The sequence below is a fragment of the Psammomys obesus genome, unplaced genomic scaffold (assembly GCF_907164565.1).
Source record: "Psammomys obesus unplaced genomic scaffold, mPsaObe1.curated_primary_1811, whole genome shotgun sequence".
Taxonomy (NCBI): domain Eukaryota; kingdom Metazoa; phylum Chordata; class Mammalia; order Rodentia; family Muridae; genus Psammomys; species Psammomys obesus.
This window is the reverse complement of record NW_026596069.1, coordinates 13702427-13716264: the sequence shown is the minus strand read 5'-3', so window position 1 is coordinate 13716264 and position 13838 is coordinate 13702427.

The following is a 13838-nucleotide window of genomic DNA, read 5'->3' as shown; positions in this document are numbered from 1 at the left end:
GTAAGATCATTCTCTCTTGTTGATGCTATCCCACTCATTTGAAGAACAGTGTAGCAAAGACATGAAATAGATGACATTAGGACCTCTGCTTCAAGTAACGACAACAAATATGGGCGGTTTCCATCACTATCACATGCTGTGTATGGACCACATCACCCTCTTCCTCAAAGAGAACTAGGGACTTAAATTGTAGTACTGCGTGCAGTACTGTGTTTTTTAAGATAAAAAGAACAGAGGGAACAAATGTCCAGAGTTCAAAGACGTCCTCCTCTACCTGCAACTTTGATTCATGAAAGAAAGGTTTTGACAGGAAGCCCCAAACTGAACAATGAGCGTATAATATAGCCTCACACAACTAAGTGAAGAATAGTGAAACAAGTACGTGTAAATCTTGATTTGTAAACCTCACATGTGTTTTCAAGACTGCGTGGCTAGAGTCAAGAGATTAAGCCTCCTATGATATGATTTGTTCAACAAAAACTATGAAAATATTGCTTTATATGTTATGATGTAAATTGATATGCTCCATGTTTCTTTAAATTTACTAGGAGCTCCAACAGCACAACAAATGCCCCGAAGGTATTACTCCTCCTACCTTTAGTCTGCATAACTGTGTTACCAGTAAGCATGGCTAAATTTTGCTAGAATACCAGAAAACGGTAGCTTATCTCCTCCCAGCTCAGCTTAGAAAATATGGGTGCCTCTTATGTTAATATCCTGTTTATCATTTCAGGATATGTAGTAAATATATAATTTAGGATAGTTTGCCCCTCCCTTCCTCCCTTCCTTCCTTCCTCCCTTCCTTCCTTCCTTCCTTCCTTCCTTCCTTCCTTCCTTCCTTCCTTCCTTCCTTCCTTCCTTCCTCTTCTATTCTATCCCTGGTTGTCATAGGGTTCCCTTCCTTTCTTCTTTCTCTTTCTTTCTTTCTTTCTTTCTTTCTTTCTTTCTTTCTTTCTTTCTTTCTTTCTTTCTGTCAAGTTCCCTGACAAAATATTAAAACCTGCCAAATTTAAGGTACTTGAGTGTAAGTAATATGACTTAGATACAGAGACTTTAGGTTCAAAAACAAACAAACAAACAAACAAACAAACCTTTCCCCAACCTCCACTCCGGCCAAAAAAGTTCTCAAATGAAGTAGTTGGAGAAGACTTCATAAGATTTGATCTCAAAATTTAACAAACAAGTATTTTGGAGTGAAGCATAATAACATATGAATTTTTACAACATAATGATCTGAAAATTGAGCCCAGGGTCTCATCTCCAGCCTGGATCTACTTTGCAGAGTCCATAGCCTCTTTCTTTGTGGTCACCCACAAGCTTCCAAACATGCAGTGCCAAGTGGTCATCCATGAGCACAAACATACAAGCAACACGATACAGACAGAGCAGGTTATGTTTTGAAATATAAATGTATTATATACAAGCATGCAATAATAATTAGTAAAAGAAAAGGTTATGAATTTGAAGAAGAGAGGAGAGGAATGGGAAGAAATAAATGTTCTAATTAAATTATAATCTCAAAAATAAAAATACTTTAAATAATTTTTAAAAACCTTAGTTTTTCTTCTAACCGATTTAGTGTATCTGGTTTTATGTTGAGGTCTTTGATCCACTTGGATTTTGACCACTCCCCCTGAGGGGGGATCAGCCTTACCAGGCCAAAGAGGAGGACAGTGCAACCAGTCCTGATGAGACCTGATAGACTAGGGTTAGATGGAAGGGAAAGAGGACATCCCCTATCAGTGGACTTAGAAAGGGGAATGGGAGAAGATGAGGGAGGGAGGATGGGTTTGGGAGGGATTTAGGGAGGGGGCTACAGCTGTGATACAAATAAACTGTAATTAATATAAAAAATAAAAATTTAAATAAAAACACCACTAAGTTCTACAACTCCACAGTTCTGTACACCTGGTCAGGGCTCAAGAACCATAATCCATGCTGCCACCTTTCCCACTGCCATTGTGCTTGTTGATATTCGCTTCACTTGGCAAACTTTCCTTCCCATTTAAAATTCAGATCAATTTCCTTCTAAAAGAAAGTTAACTCCATCTGTCCATTACCAATTCTTTCATAACATTTAATCCATTATTTGGTGAATGTCAGCCATACTTCCTTCATGTACCAAACATAGACTCTCTAAGAACAATTGAATCTATTCAGTATGACCCACATTTACCCTTTGGTTGAGCACAGCCAAACTCCAAATAAGCAATTTTTTTTTTTTACCAGATTCTTTAAACTCATTTCAAATGGCACAACCATGGCCCATTTTAAATTTTCTTTTAAGTATTCCAAAATGTAAAATCTTCGTTGATCAACAATCTCAATCTTAATGTTCTCTCCCCTTCTCTGAGAAATTGCTCTTTAGCCATCTGCGAACAGCTCCAGATGACCAACTGACCCTTTTACTGTTGGTTCACAAGTGTATGTGCTGTTTTAAATGGCTTTTTGTGTTTGTCTCTATTTAGGTGGTATCATATTCTACATACTCTGTAATATGCAACTTTGAGAGTTATCTGTTTTGGCTCATGTGAGCTGGCTATTCTAATTCACAGAAAATATTCCACTAACTGTACATTCCAACTTAGATTTAAACTCCTCTTCGAAAAACATTGGATTAGCTTTCAATGTTTTGATAGGCCCAATAAAGCTACATTCTTTTGCCTTCAAGCATGGACATTTAGAAATAGAAATCCAAGGTCACAGGCTCAGGAAATTTATGTTTAATTATACTCACAGATTTCTGCCAAGATTGAATAAATTGATGTATTCATATCCTAAAAAAACGTTTAGAGAAAGATCTACACTCCATGCATTCTAATAATTTTAGTGCTAGGGTTTTTTGTTTTTTCTTTTGTGAAGTGATGAAAAATAAACCAATTTTTGTTTTCATATACATTTCCTTAGCTAGAATAATTTCAAAGGGATGGAACATTTGTGTACTGGTAAATATTGCCATTTATTAATGTAGCAAACTTCTATATTCCAATGCATTTATATCATTGAGTAAATTTTTATTACTTTCTTTATAAAAGTCCCATGCTTTTAAAATTTATTGTTATTTTAATAGAACATGTGTATTTCTTTTATTATTGTAAAGAGACTCTTATTTTTTATTTTAATTGTTAATTTGTAATCAGTGGAGAATAGGAAAAGATGACTTTCTTATGGAGAATTTTATCTTGCTACTCCGACACATTTTTATTAGTTCTATTGCTTACTGGTTGGTTCTTTTAAATACTCTAGGAAGCTCATCAGATAACCCCTTTCTAACATTTGAACAAGCTTTTCCCCTTAAATCACTAGCTATTGTTTATTAACATAAATGATAAAAAGTTATTCTGTGGGTTTTTTTTTGCATTAATGGGCATACTTCTGAAATCTGATTACTAAAGATGTTTTTTACATGGGTATTTTATCAGATATTTTAATGAATAAAGAATGTAGTTCTTTATTTCTTAATGTTGAAAGGTTGTTATAATGAATACATATTAGATTTTATAAAATTATAACCATCCACTAAAATAATTGTATACTCTTTTTCTTTATAAAATTGAAAATTATAAAATTGAAAAGGCAACCACCCATCCCCCTGTAAGAATTTTCTACTTTAATCCATCCTTAAAATGTGTGGATCAAATTTTTCCATAATATGTTAATTATTTTTATTGTTGTTGCTGTATTGGCCAAACACCTGACAAGGAACTTAAGGTGAGACTGTTTTTTGTAGCTCACAATTTGAGGGATTACAGTCAGCCACTCTGGCAAAACCATGGCAGCAAGACTAAGAGACTCACATTGTATCCACAGTCAGAGTCAGGAAGCAGAGAATAGACAGTAAGTAGACCTAGCCTTATAAACCCAAGGATTTCTCCTAGTGTTCCAGTCCCTCGAGTAAGGTTCTTCTTCCTAGAGGTTCCACATCTTTCCAAAACAGCACTGTCCCCTGGAAGCCAAGTGTTCAAACACAGAAGCCACTGAAGAACATTTCACATTCAAATCACACCATCCTTGTGTAAGTTTGGAATTTCATCTGTCTCCTAATGAAGGTGTCTTGGTTGCATGAGTTGAACATGTATAGAGTTTATGTAAAACCTTCTATTTTGTCCTCATAGTATTACAGTAACCACTAAAGATCTAGCTTTACATATTTATCAAAGGCAGAAAAAAAACTAAAAAAAGAAATGATAGAGAAACAACAGTTCCCCAAAGTCATAGCTCACAAGTTAGTTTATTTTATATTTCATTAGCCACTGAACCTCAGAAGGGGAGGGTATGTGTATGAGGGATACTGCTTGTGGAAATTATGGTGAGATTGAAGTCGAGGTTCGGTTGAAAATAAGTTTCTGTTAAGTAACTGATCTTCACCAAAGTTTTTATACATTGTTCTGTTAGCATGGAGTCTTGTATGGCTAATGATTGACCTGAAATTTTCACCATCATGGCGATAACCCATGGGATTTGCTTAGATTTCACCTGCAGAAAACGCGCTATTAAGGCAAGCCGAGCACAGTATGTGTTATAACATGTGTGATTTTAGGCAAAGATCTCCACAGTTAAGAGTTTTTATTGTACTGTAGGGTTTTCTCAGTTATACACATAGACACATTGATTTCTGCCCCTCTCTTTAAAGCCGTAGATGTCACTAATCCTTCACCATCTCCAAAATCATGTTATTTCACAAAGAAGAAATTAATACAATCATTCATTGTTTAAAATAAAAAAAAATAGTGTGTTCTCCACTCAGCATGATTTCCTTCCGATTCTTGAAGTTATTGTACATTCAGTCTTGCGTGCCTTTCTACTCAAGAAGACTGTAGATTTGCTGTATTTCCTTAACCATTTGCTCAGGAAAGGACATGTGGATATTTTCTAGTTTGAAGCTACTAAAATAAAGATACATACATGCACGAGTTTCTATGGAAAAATAAGCTTTTACTTTAAATCTTAAGAAGTAAAAACTAACTTTCCTAATCCATCAAAATCTCTGATAAAATGCCAGGCCATTTTCAAGAATATCTATAGGCTTTATATTTACATTTTCACTACAAATGAAAGATAGATTTACTGTTTAATGTCCTCATTGATGTTTTGTATTACTACTGTTTTATTTGAATATTCTGGTAGCTGTATTGTTTATATTTTTGTGTGTCTGGTATCTAATGATGTAGATAGTGTCATTTGTCTTCTATCTGCACAGCCTCATTGAAGAAATATCAGTTCATTTTTGCTCAAGTTTTAATTTCTTTATCCATTTTTAATGCTAAAGTTTTAAAATTCTGTTTATATCCTACACTCAAATTCTTCAGCAATTGTGCGAATCACAAATCTTCTCCTTTCTGTCTGCTTCATAGAGGAGGTATTTACATTAAGTGAGGACTAAGTTACCAAAAACCTAGCGACTACTGACTGAATAGTCAGTCAGTAGTCTGACTGAGTTTTGACAGGAAAGGTGTTTACTCTGATATTTGACTTCAGAAGTTGCACATCCTTTATTTCAGCCCCATGCACTGGTATAGCATCTACCTAAACGATCAAATAACATCCACTGAGTTGCATAGAGGCTCCGAGCAGAATTTGCTACTTCTGGCTTATAAAGACACTTCTGCTAATAACTGTTGTGGATTAAATATGTAATCTTGACAGGATCGTGTATGTGAACATTTTGGTCCATGGAAGTGGACCTTGAAGGTGATATCCACTTATCCACTTGTTCTGGCCAGCATTCTCAGTTCCTTGATCCGTCAAGATATGAGAAACCAATAGCCTCCTGGTGTTGCAGCTACGAACCTTTCTACACAGCTGCCACCTTTTTCTCTACTACAGTGGACACAGCCTTGAAACTTTGAACCAAAATAAACATCCTTCCTTGAGCTGTTTCTGCCAAGTGTTTTGTGACAGCACTAAAAGAAATGACAAATTCAATTACTATACCATCATTAATTTGTTAACCACTAATTGGACTTCAGTGGCCACATATTCAAGAGAACACACATAAAGGTATCTACCAAACAAACGGTAACATCAAAACAATAACACAATACACAGTAACTGCAAGTTTTCAAAATAATTGTGAAACATGAAAAAAATAGTTTAAACCATACTCAAGGGGGAATAAAAGCAATTGGTAGAAACTTTCTGAGCATGCTTTGGCATTGAACTCACTAGACAAGATTTGAAGGGATAACTCAAAGAACAAAAGGAAAAAATATATAGGAAGAACAGACAGATAATACATATTTTTGTCATAGTATAGATACGACATACATATGAACAGGAGGTATTAAAGCAGAATCTTTTGTGAATGTTTTTCTAAGAGATTGCAAGCCTTCTTGTCATTAAGATAGGACACAAATGGTTCAGATTTGCCTCAGACACGTGAGCTGTTGTTCTTTCTTCAACTTAATCAGATGGATTTCTCCGGTTACGTTCCAAACTCCCATACTCTGACATAGTTAATGGAGTCACTGATGGTATGAGACCATCAGAGCAGTGTGCTTTCAGGTGACTCCCCTCATCTTTGAACTCAGCCCAGCCTGAGCTTTACAAGGCAGCCATCACAGGAATACATGACTTCCGTGAGTTTGTTTTATATTTTTCTTTATTTGCAGAATTTGCAGAGGATGAGGGATTTGTCCCATAGAAGATTGTTGGATTGACACATATGCATAGGGATTGGAATGCTACAGATCTAGATTCATTGCTAGTTGACCTCTCATTGCTGCAGAGCCTCCTGAAAGGCAGGCTCAGTCCTAGCACGACTGTCTCATGCCAGTATTCCCCTCCAGCCAGAGGAGGGTTTTTTTTTAATGTTTTCCATCCAAGGTCTATAGGTATTCTAAAAAGTACAAGTCATATATTTACCAATGATACATCATAAGGAAATTCAGTGGTATGCACATAACTATCATTTATTAAAATGAAAGCAAATTTTCATACTACGTAGACAGATGTGCTTTTTATTGTCACATAAATCTTGGCCAAACATTTGGTACTTCAGGATGCAGGGTGTTGCTAGTACCTTTTCAGAGTTTATAGAGGCTGTTAGTTCATAATCATCAATACTGAGATGTGCTTTGTACAAATACATGGTACAAAGTTGTGGAAGTATATTTAGGGCCATTTCAAAAATTTTTGGAAATTCTTTTCTAATCCCAAGGCAAAAAAACAAAACAAACCAAAGCCAGAACAATTATAACTAAAACCAGAGATTCAAACATCAACATCATAATCATTATTAATTCATTTGCTTTGTCTCCCAGTTATAGTCCCCTCCCTTATCTACTTCAGGTCCTATTCCCTCCCTCTTCCTCCCCTCTCCCTTTTCCCTAGTCCACAAATAGGGGAAGTCCTCCTCCCCTACTGTCTGACCCTAGCCTATCGGGTCCCATCAGGACTGCCTGGATCCTCTTCCTCTGTGGGCTGGCGAGGTGACCCACCAGGGAGAAATGATCAAGGAACCAGCAACCAAGTTCATGTCAGATACTATCTCTTCTCCTCTTGTTAGGGAACCCATATAGAGACTGAGCTGTCTATAGACTACAGCTGAGCAGGGGGTCTAGGCCCTCTCTATACAAGGTCTTTGGTTGATGCATCAGTCTCTGCAGTGTTCCCCCTTGGGCCCAGCTTTTTTGGCTTGGTTGGTCTCCTTGTGGAGCTCCTTTCTCTTCCAAGTCCTTCTGTCTCCCCCACACACACCTTCTCCCATAAGATTCCCTGAACTCTGACCAAAGTTTGGCTATGAGTCTCTGCATGTGCTTCAGTCCCCTGCTGGGTGCCCAGAAGCAGAAAGACAGGCATGGGATATACTCAGTTACAAATGGATATTAGCCATATAACATAGGATAAACGTACTAAAATCTACAAGCCTAAAGAAGCTAAACAACAAGGAGGATCCTAAGGAAGATACTTGATTCTCATTCAGAAGAGGAAACAGGATAGAAACCAGAAGCGGTAGAAGAGAGGGGCAGGATGGGAGCCTACCACAGATGTCCTCAAACAGCAATTTTAACATCAAGCCTTTTATTGATTATACAATATCATCCAAATCTTTGCTTCTTACAATTAAATCGTGTTTCTGTAATAGCAGAAAACTTGGCGTGATGTTAAAAACAAACCAACAAGCAAAAAAATCTGGAATTGACAACTTGCCGTTGTCTTCAGCTTGTTTCGGGCAGCATTAATTGGCGCTGTCTGGCCTGACAGCACTAAGCGCTCATGGCGGGTGTTCAGACCGGGACTGCACGAGAACGTGACAAGGCAGCACCAAAAAACACCGTCAGGAACGCCTCACAGTCATCACACTCAAATTTTAATTTTAATTTAATTGTTTTTTTAATTTTTACTTTTGGTCACGGCATCTTCAAAGGATTTTACTCTTTACCAAATCCTTGGTGACCTCTCCACTTCCTGTTGTGGCTGGTCACCACAGTCTGTGATTCCCTGAGCCAAGGAACTCGCTTGAGCTCGTGCCTGAACGGGCAGGTCTGGCTTCTCACCACGAACAGTTTCTGTCACTCTGGGGGAGAGGAGTATAGCTATTTTCTGTGCTTCGTTAGGTAAAGGCCTCGATTTGCTTTTGTGTCTGCTAATGTAAGCTCAGCTTTGCCTCTTTTATCCTGTTCGTCACCCTATGGATGTGGCCATGAAGTTAGATATAGGTTGTTTACTTCTGAACATCAATAATTCCCAGCCCTAAATTCTCTTGGGCCTCTAAATTTTCTCCAGTCTCGTCGGGAGGTCATGTTATTTACTAAGCGATCTGGAATTCATTTTGTCACCCGCTTTTACACATGTTGCTTTTCGGTCAAGACATACAAATGTGCATGGCATACTACCTCTATGTTTAGAAATTCTTCAAGCTCCTTGCATACTTCGGCCTTTTAAAATTCTATTTTATGTGCACATAATTCTGCAGCGTATACTGTTTGACTTAGCTAATTTATTATATTTAAGGGGTCGTTTTTTACTTTCCTCACATCCATTAATCTGAAAGATATTTAATAATCTCAGTACAAGTATATTTGTCACATTTTCATTAGTTTATTTTGTGAGGAACATGGCTAGTACGTCAAACGTTCTCTTTATCAAAGGGAAATGTCCCTCTTTAGTCCTCTTAATATTGTACACACCGAAATGTGTTTGTGGAGTTAAAATGTTTTCTTTTTGTGAAAATTCACTGGAATAATTTTTCTGCCTTTGTTTTCCATAATAGAGTGTCAGTTTGCATTATGTAGATATGTAGTCAATAAAATGTAAACGGGCCGTTAAATATAAAGAGCTAGAATACTTAGCCCCAAACCACCACTGTTGCTAATTTGTTTGAACTTGTTTCTGACATCTCATTTGATATCTTATATTTACAATGCTCTCATCTCCTTTTGAATTATCTGTTATTTTCCCGGGTTATACTCTTTGTTCTGTGTACATCCTGAAGCTTTACAATCTCTCTCCACAACAGTTCCCTGCTTCGAGCTTTGCTGAATTGCTGAACTGGGCTTGTGCAGAAAGAATCTTCCTTTGACATGCCATCTTGAAGCCAGATGTCTTTCACAGACATATGAAGTTACTCATGATCTTTGGGGGTAGATACTTTTTTTTTTGGTATGTCGGCAATCATTCATGGCTTTAAACTTCCCCTCGTGCAACTCTGCTTTCCATTCACAGTGCTATGCTGCATTCATTGTTTGATTGCTGATCTGGCAAAACGGCAATGTGATAAGATGGAAATCCCCTGATAACCTAATGGAATATGGATTCAGAGCCAAAACTGCACACATCACAAAGGAAATAGCCCATCAGTTTGTTTAGCACAGATTTTTTTTTAAGTACATTGAATACTTGGCGCTTACTTAAAATTCAAGAAGATGCTACTTGAAGGAAAATATAACTTGCAGCTAAACAGTATATAAGGTGAGAGTGAAAGCTACCCCTAAAATTTTAAATCCAAACTCAGAGATTAAAGGTACGTTTACTAGGTACATACTATGGTCCTGGGACTAGCTGGTTGTGCAAAGACAGATAAAAACAACAGCCAACTTTAAACAAATCAGCAAAGAGAGATACATTTTACTAGGATGCCTCAGGAGACATGAACTATTTTTAAGTTGTTTTTCTATCTTTCTTGTAGGCGGACAAAAAAATCCCAACAGAATCGCTGAAGAAATCTCTTTCTCTCCGCAAAGGCTAAGAATACAGACCCTGCTAGCAAAGCACTGTTTAAATCAGTTGCCTGGGACAAAGCAAAACAATTACATTTTTGTTGTTTTAGGTATTATGAGGAGGAAAAGTGAACTTCCAAAATAATAGAGTCCCCAGGAAGGAGAAACGTGTACAAGTGCATGCTCACAACCACGCATGTATCAAGAAGATATTTTTAAGAAAACATAACTTACTGCTAAATTATACATAAGAGTTACAGTGAAATTACCACTAATTTTCACTAGAGATTTAAGGAACAATTACTCAGTACCTACTGTGGTCCAAGGACTACCTAATTGTACAAAGGTAAAGAAACAAAAACTGGTTACAATGACTTTAAACAAATCAGCAAACAAATAAATTTTATATACACAAAACATATATACACATATATGTCTATATCCTAAAACCCATTACCACACTCATAATAACCATTATAATCATCTCCATAAACATAATCATCTCCATTGCTAAAGTCATACTTACGTATGCGAATGGCACTGCTTAATTAGCAAATTTGCAGAATAAAACGGTGACAGGTGGCCTATGCCTTGCCTTGGTGAAAGATAGGCCTTCCATATAAGATTATGAATAGCTATGAAAAGATGAAGCGTGTAGTTGTTGACATGAACATTTAATTAAATGAGCATCATTAACAAATAATTAAACCAGTAAAACTAAAGTCAAGCTCATTAATCATTTAAAATTAATTATAACAATGATGCTAAGAACAACTTTTGCATTTGAATTTAAGTGAACCTTTCAGAAAGAAAAAATATACATCTATCAGCCTTCAGAGAAGTGGTTCCCAGAACATATTTGGAGTCATAATCTGCACAGAAATCACAAATTTAGGATTCTACTTCCAGAAATTTAAGGCTATTGGTTGCAGGGGGATTATCCATATGGTACTTCAGGAAACTGGCTTAAGACGTAACACACTGAAGAGAATTCCAGACCTATCAGAGATATCTGTACCCCTGTATTTACGGACTGATGATTTGTAGTCATTATAGCAAGGAAATGGAACCAGCCTAAGTGTCCTTCAGCATATGGATGGATAATGACATTCTGGTACATATGAGAAATGGAATACTATTCAGCTCTAAATAAAAATGAAATCAGAAAATCTGCAGGAAAATGGATGGACTTTGAACATACACTAAGTGAAATCAGCCAACCTCAGGAAAAGAAAAAAAAAAAAAAGTATGTTCTCCCTCATCTGCTGGGGAACATCTGCAAACACACAGACACGTGGGTGTAATATAAAGTTTAGAAAGAAGAACAAGAGATGGCAACAAAAAGTAGGGCAGGTTTTCACTAATGAGTTCACATGTATTCTGTAATGTGTGTACGCCCTTATAAAATAAATCCTTAAAGTAGGCAGGATCCAGTTGTGACTGCATGAAAGACTGTTATCATCCTGGGAGATGTGATTTTTAAATTAAGTTTTTCAGTGTGTGAATATTCCTGTTGGTGGTAACTCTTTGTCAGCACTATTAAACTAAGTGCATTTCATTCTTGAAGCACAAGAGTTAACTGTCTAAATAATAGTGAGATGGCTGTTAGAAGTATTTTTAAAATCATCACAATTTTTAAATCTCTGAGCACTCCTGGAAATGCAGATTTATTTTCCCCGAATCTCAAAGAAGCATGCCAGGAGTTAGAAAACACTAGGACGCAGAGTAGAACAGGTCCCAGTGGCATGTGGTCAAGGATGGGCCAGTCCAAGGGTGTGCGCTTCGGAAAGCTCACCTTGGGAGCATGAGAGAGCGGTCAGAGAGCATGAGAGCGCAGTCAGAGAGCATGAGAGCAGGTGAGCTCACCCTGCCCCTAGATGGCTACAGCACTTAGGGGAGAAAGCAGATATGGAGGGATGGCGAGATGAGTGGAATGGGGTGCATGATGTGAATTAATTAATTAATTCACAAATAATAAAAAGTTCAAAAAATGAAAATTGTCAGGATGGGAATGAGAGGGATAGGCTCTTTGTATGGTATGTCTGTATGATATTCTCTATGAAAACTTACATTCCTGCAATGAGGCAGACAGGTAGAGGAAACACATGGAGAGACAAATCATAGCTATGTGAGTAAAAGGAAAAGTGGGATAAATATTTTAATTACAGAAGAATCAGACCTGAGAACACCAAAAATTATCAGGTGTAAGGAGTGGCATTGTATATGGACCAAAGGGAAAGACTGTAAAAGCGGAAGCTGCAAGACTGAGTCTTTTCGATATGAAAAGAAAGCTTCACCCATGAAACCTCAGTAGTATGTCTGCCTAAAGAAGACATGAAACAGCGGTAACGCTGGTTGCCATGCCAATGAGGAAGGAAAAAAAATCAATCCCACTGGACCCCACTACTAGAAGAATATCTACAGGTAACTACTGGCCACTGAGAGAAGGATTGGTCTTTTCCAGAAATAAGTCCCCTAATTGGCTATCCAATATTATGTAATCCTTAACAACACACATACACACACACACACACACACACACACACACACACACAAATATATATACATATGTATATATATATATATATATACACACACACACACACACACACACACACACACACACACACCTATAATTAAAGAAAAAGAGGCAATAAGTTTGAGAGGAAGTGAGGAGTGGACCTAGGAAGGGTCAGAGGATAGAGAGGAAAAGGAAAAAATGGTATAACTATTAATTTTAAAAGAGAAAAATCTGCTTTGATACAATGCTATGTAGAGTCTTTCAGAGGCCCTCTGCAGTAGGCTCCTGTCCTGTTACTTGTTTTCTCCTACGTCCAATGCCCGTCCCATTTGTCTTTCTAAGTGAGGATTGATCATCTTATCCCAGGGTCTGCTTTCTTGTTTATCTTCTTTGGGTGTACAGATTTCATTATGTTTATCATATGTTATAGGTCTATTTAAGTGAGTATATATCATATGTGTCTTTCTCCTTCTGGGATAGCTCACTCAGAATGATCTTTTCTAGATCCCACCATTTGCCTGCAAATTTAATGATTTCCTTGTTTTTGATTGCTGAGTAGTATTCCATTGTGTAAAAGTACCACAATTTCTGTATCCATTCTTCAACTGAGGGACATCTGGGTTGTTTCCAGGTTCTGGCTATTACGAGTAAAGCTGCTACAAACATGATTCAGCAAATGTTCTTGTTGTGTACTTGAGCAAATTTTGGGTATATGCCTAGGAGTGGTATAGCTGGATCTTGAGGAAGCACTATTCCTAATTGTCTGAGATAGCATCTACCTAGCAGTGTATCAAAGCAGATACTAAGACTCATAACCAAACCTTCGGCAGAGTACAGGGAATCATATGAAAGAAGGGGAGTTAGTATGACGTGGAAAGGATAGGAGCTCCACAACGACCAAATATATCTGGGCACAGGGTCTTTTCTGAGACTGACACTCAACCAAGGACCATCTATGGATATAACCTAGAACCTCTGATTGGATGTAACCTGTGGTAGCTCAGTAACCAATGCTTTCCCATAGTAAGGGAAACAGGGACTATTTCTGACAGGAACTCAATGACTGGCCCTTTGACCTACCCCCCACCCCAAAGGAGGAGCAGTCCTGCTAGGTCACAGAGGAGGACTTTGCAGCCAGTCCTGAAGATACCTGATAA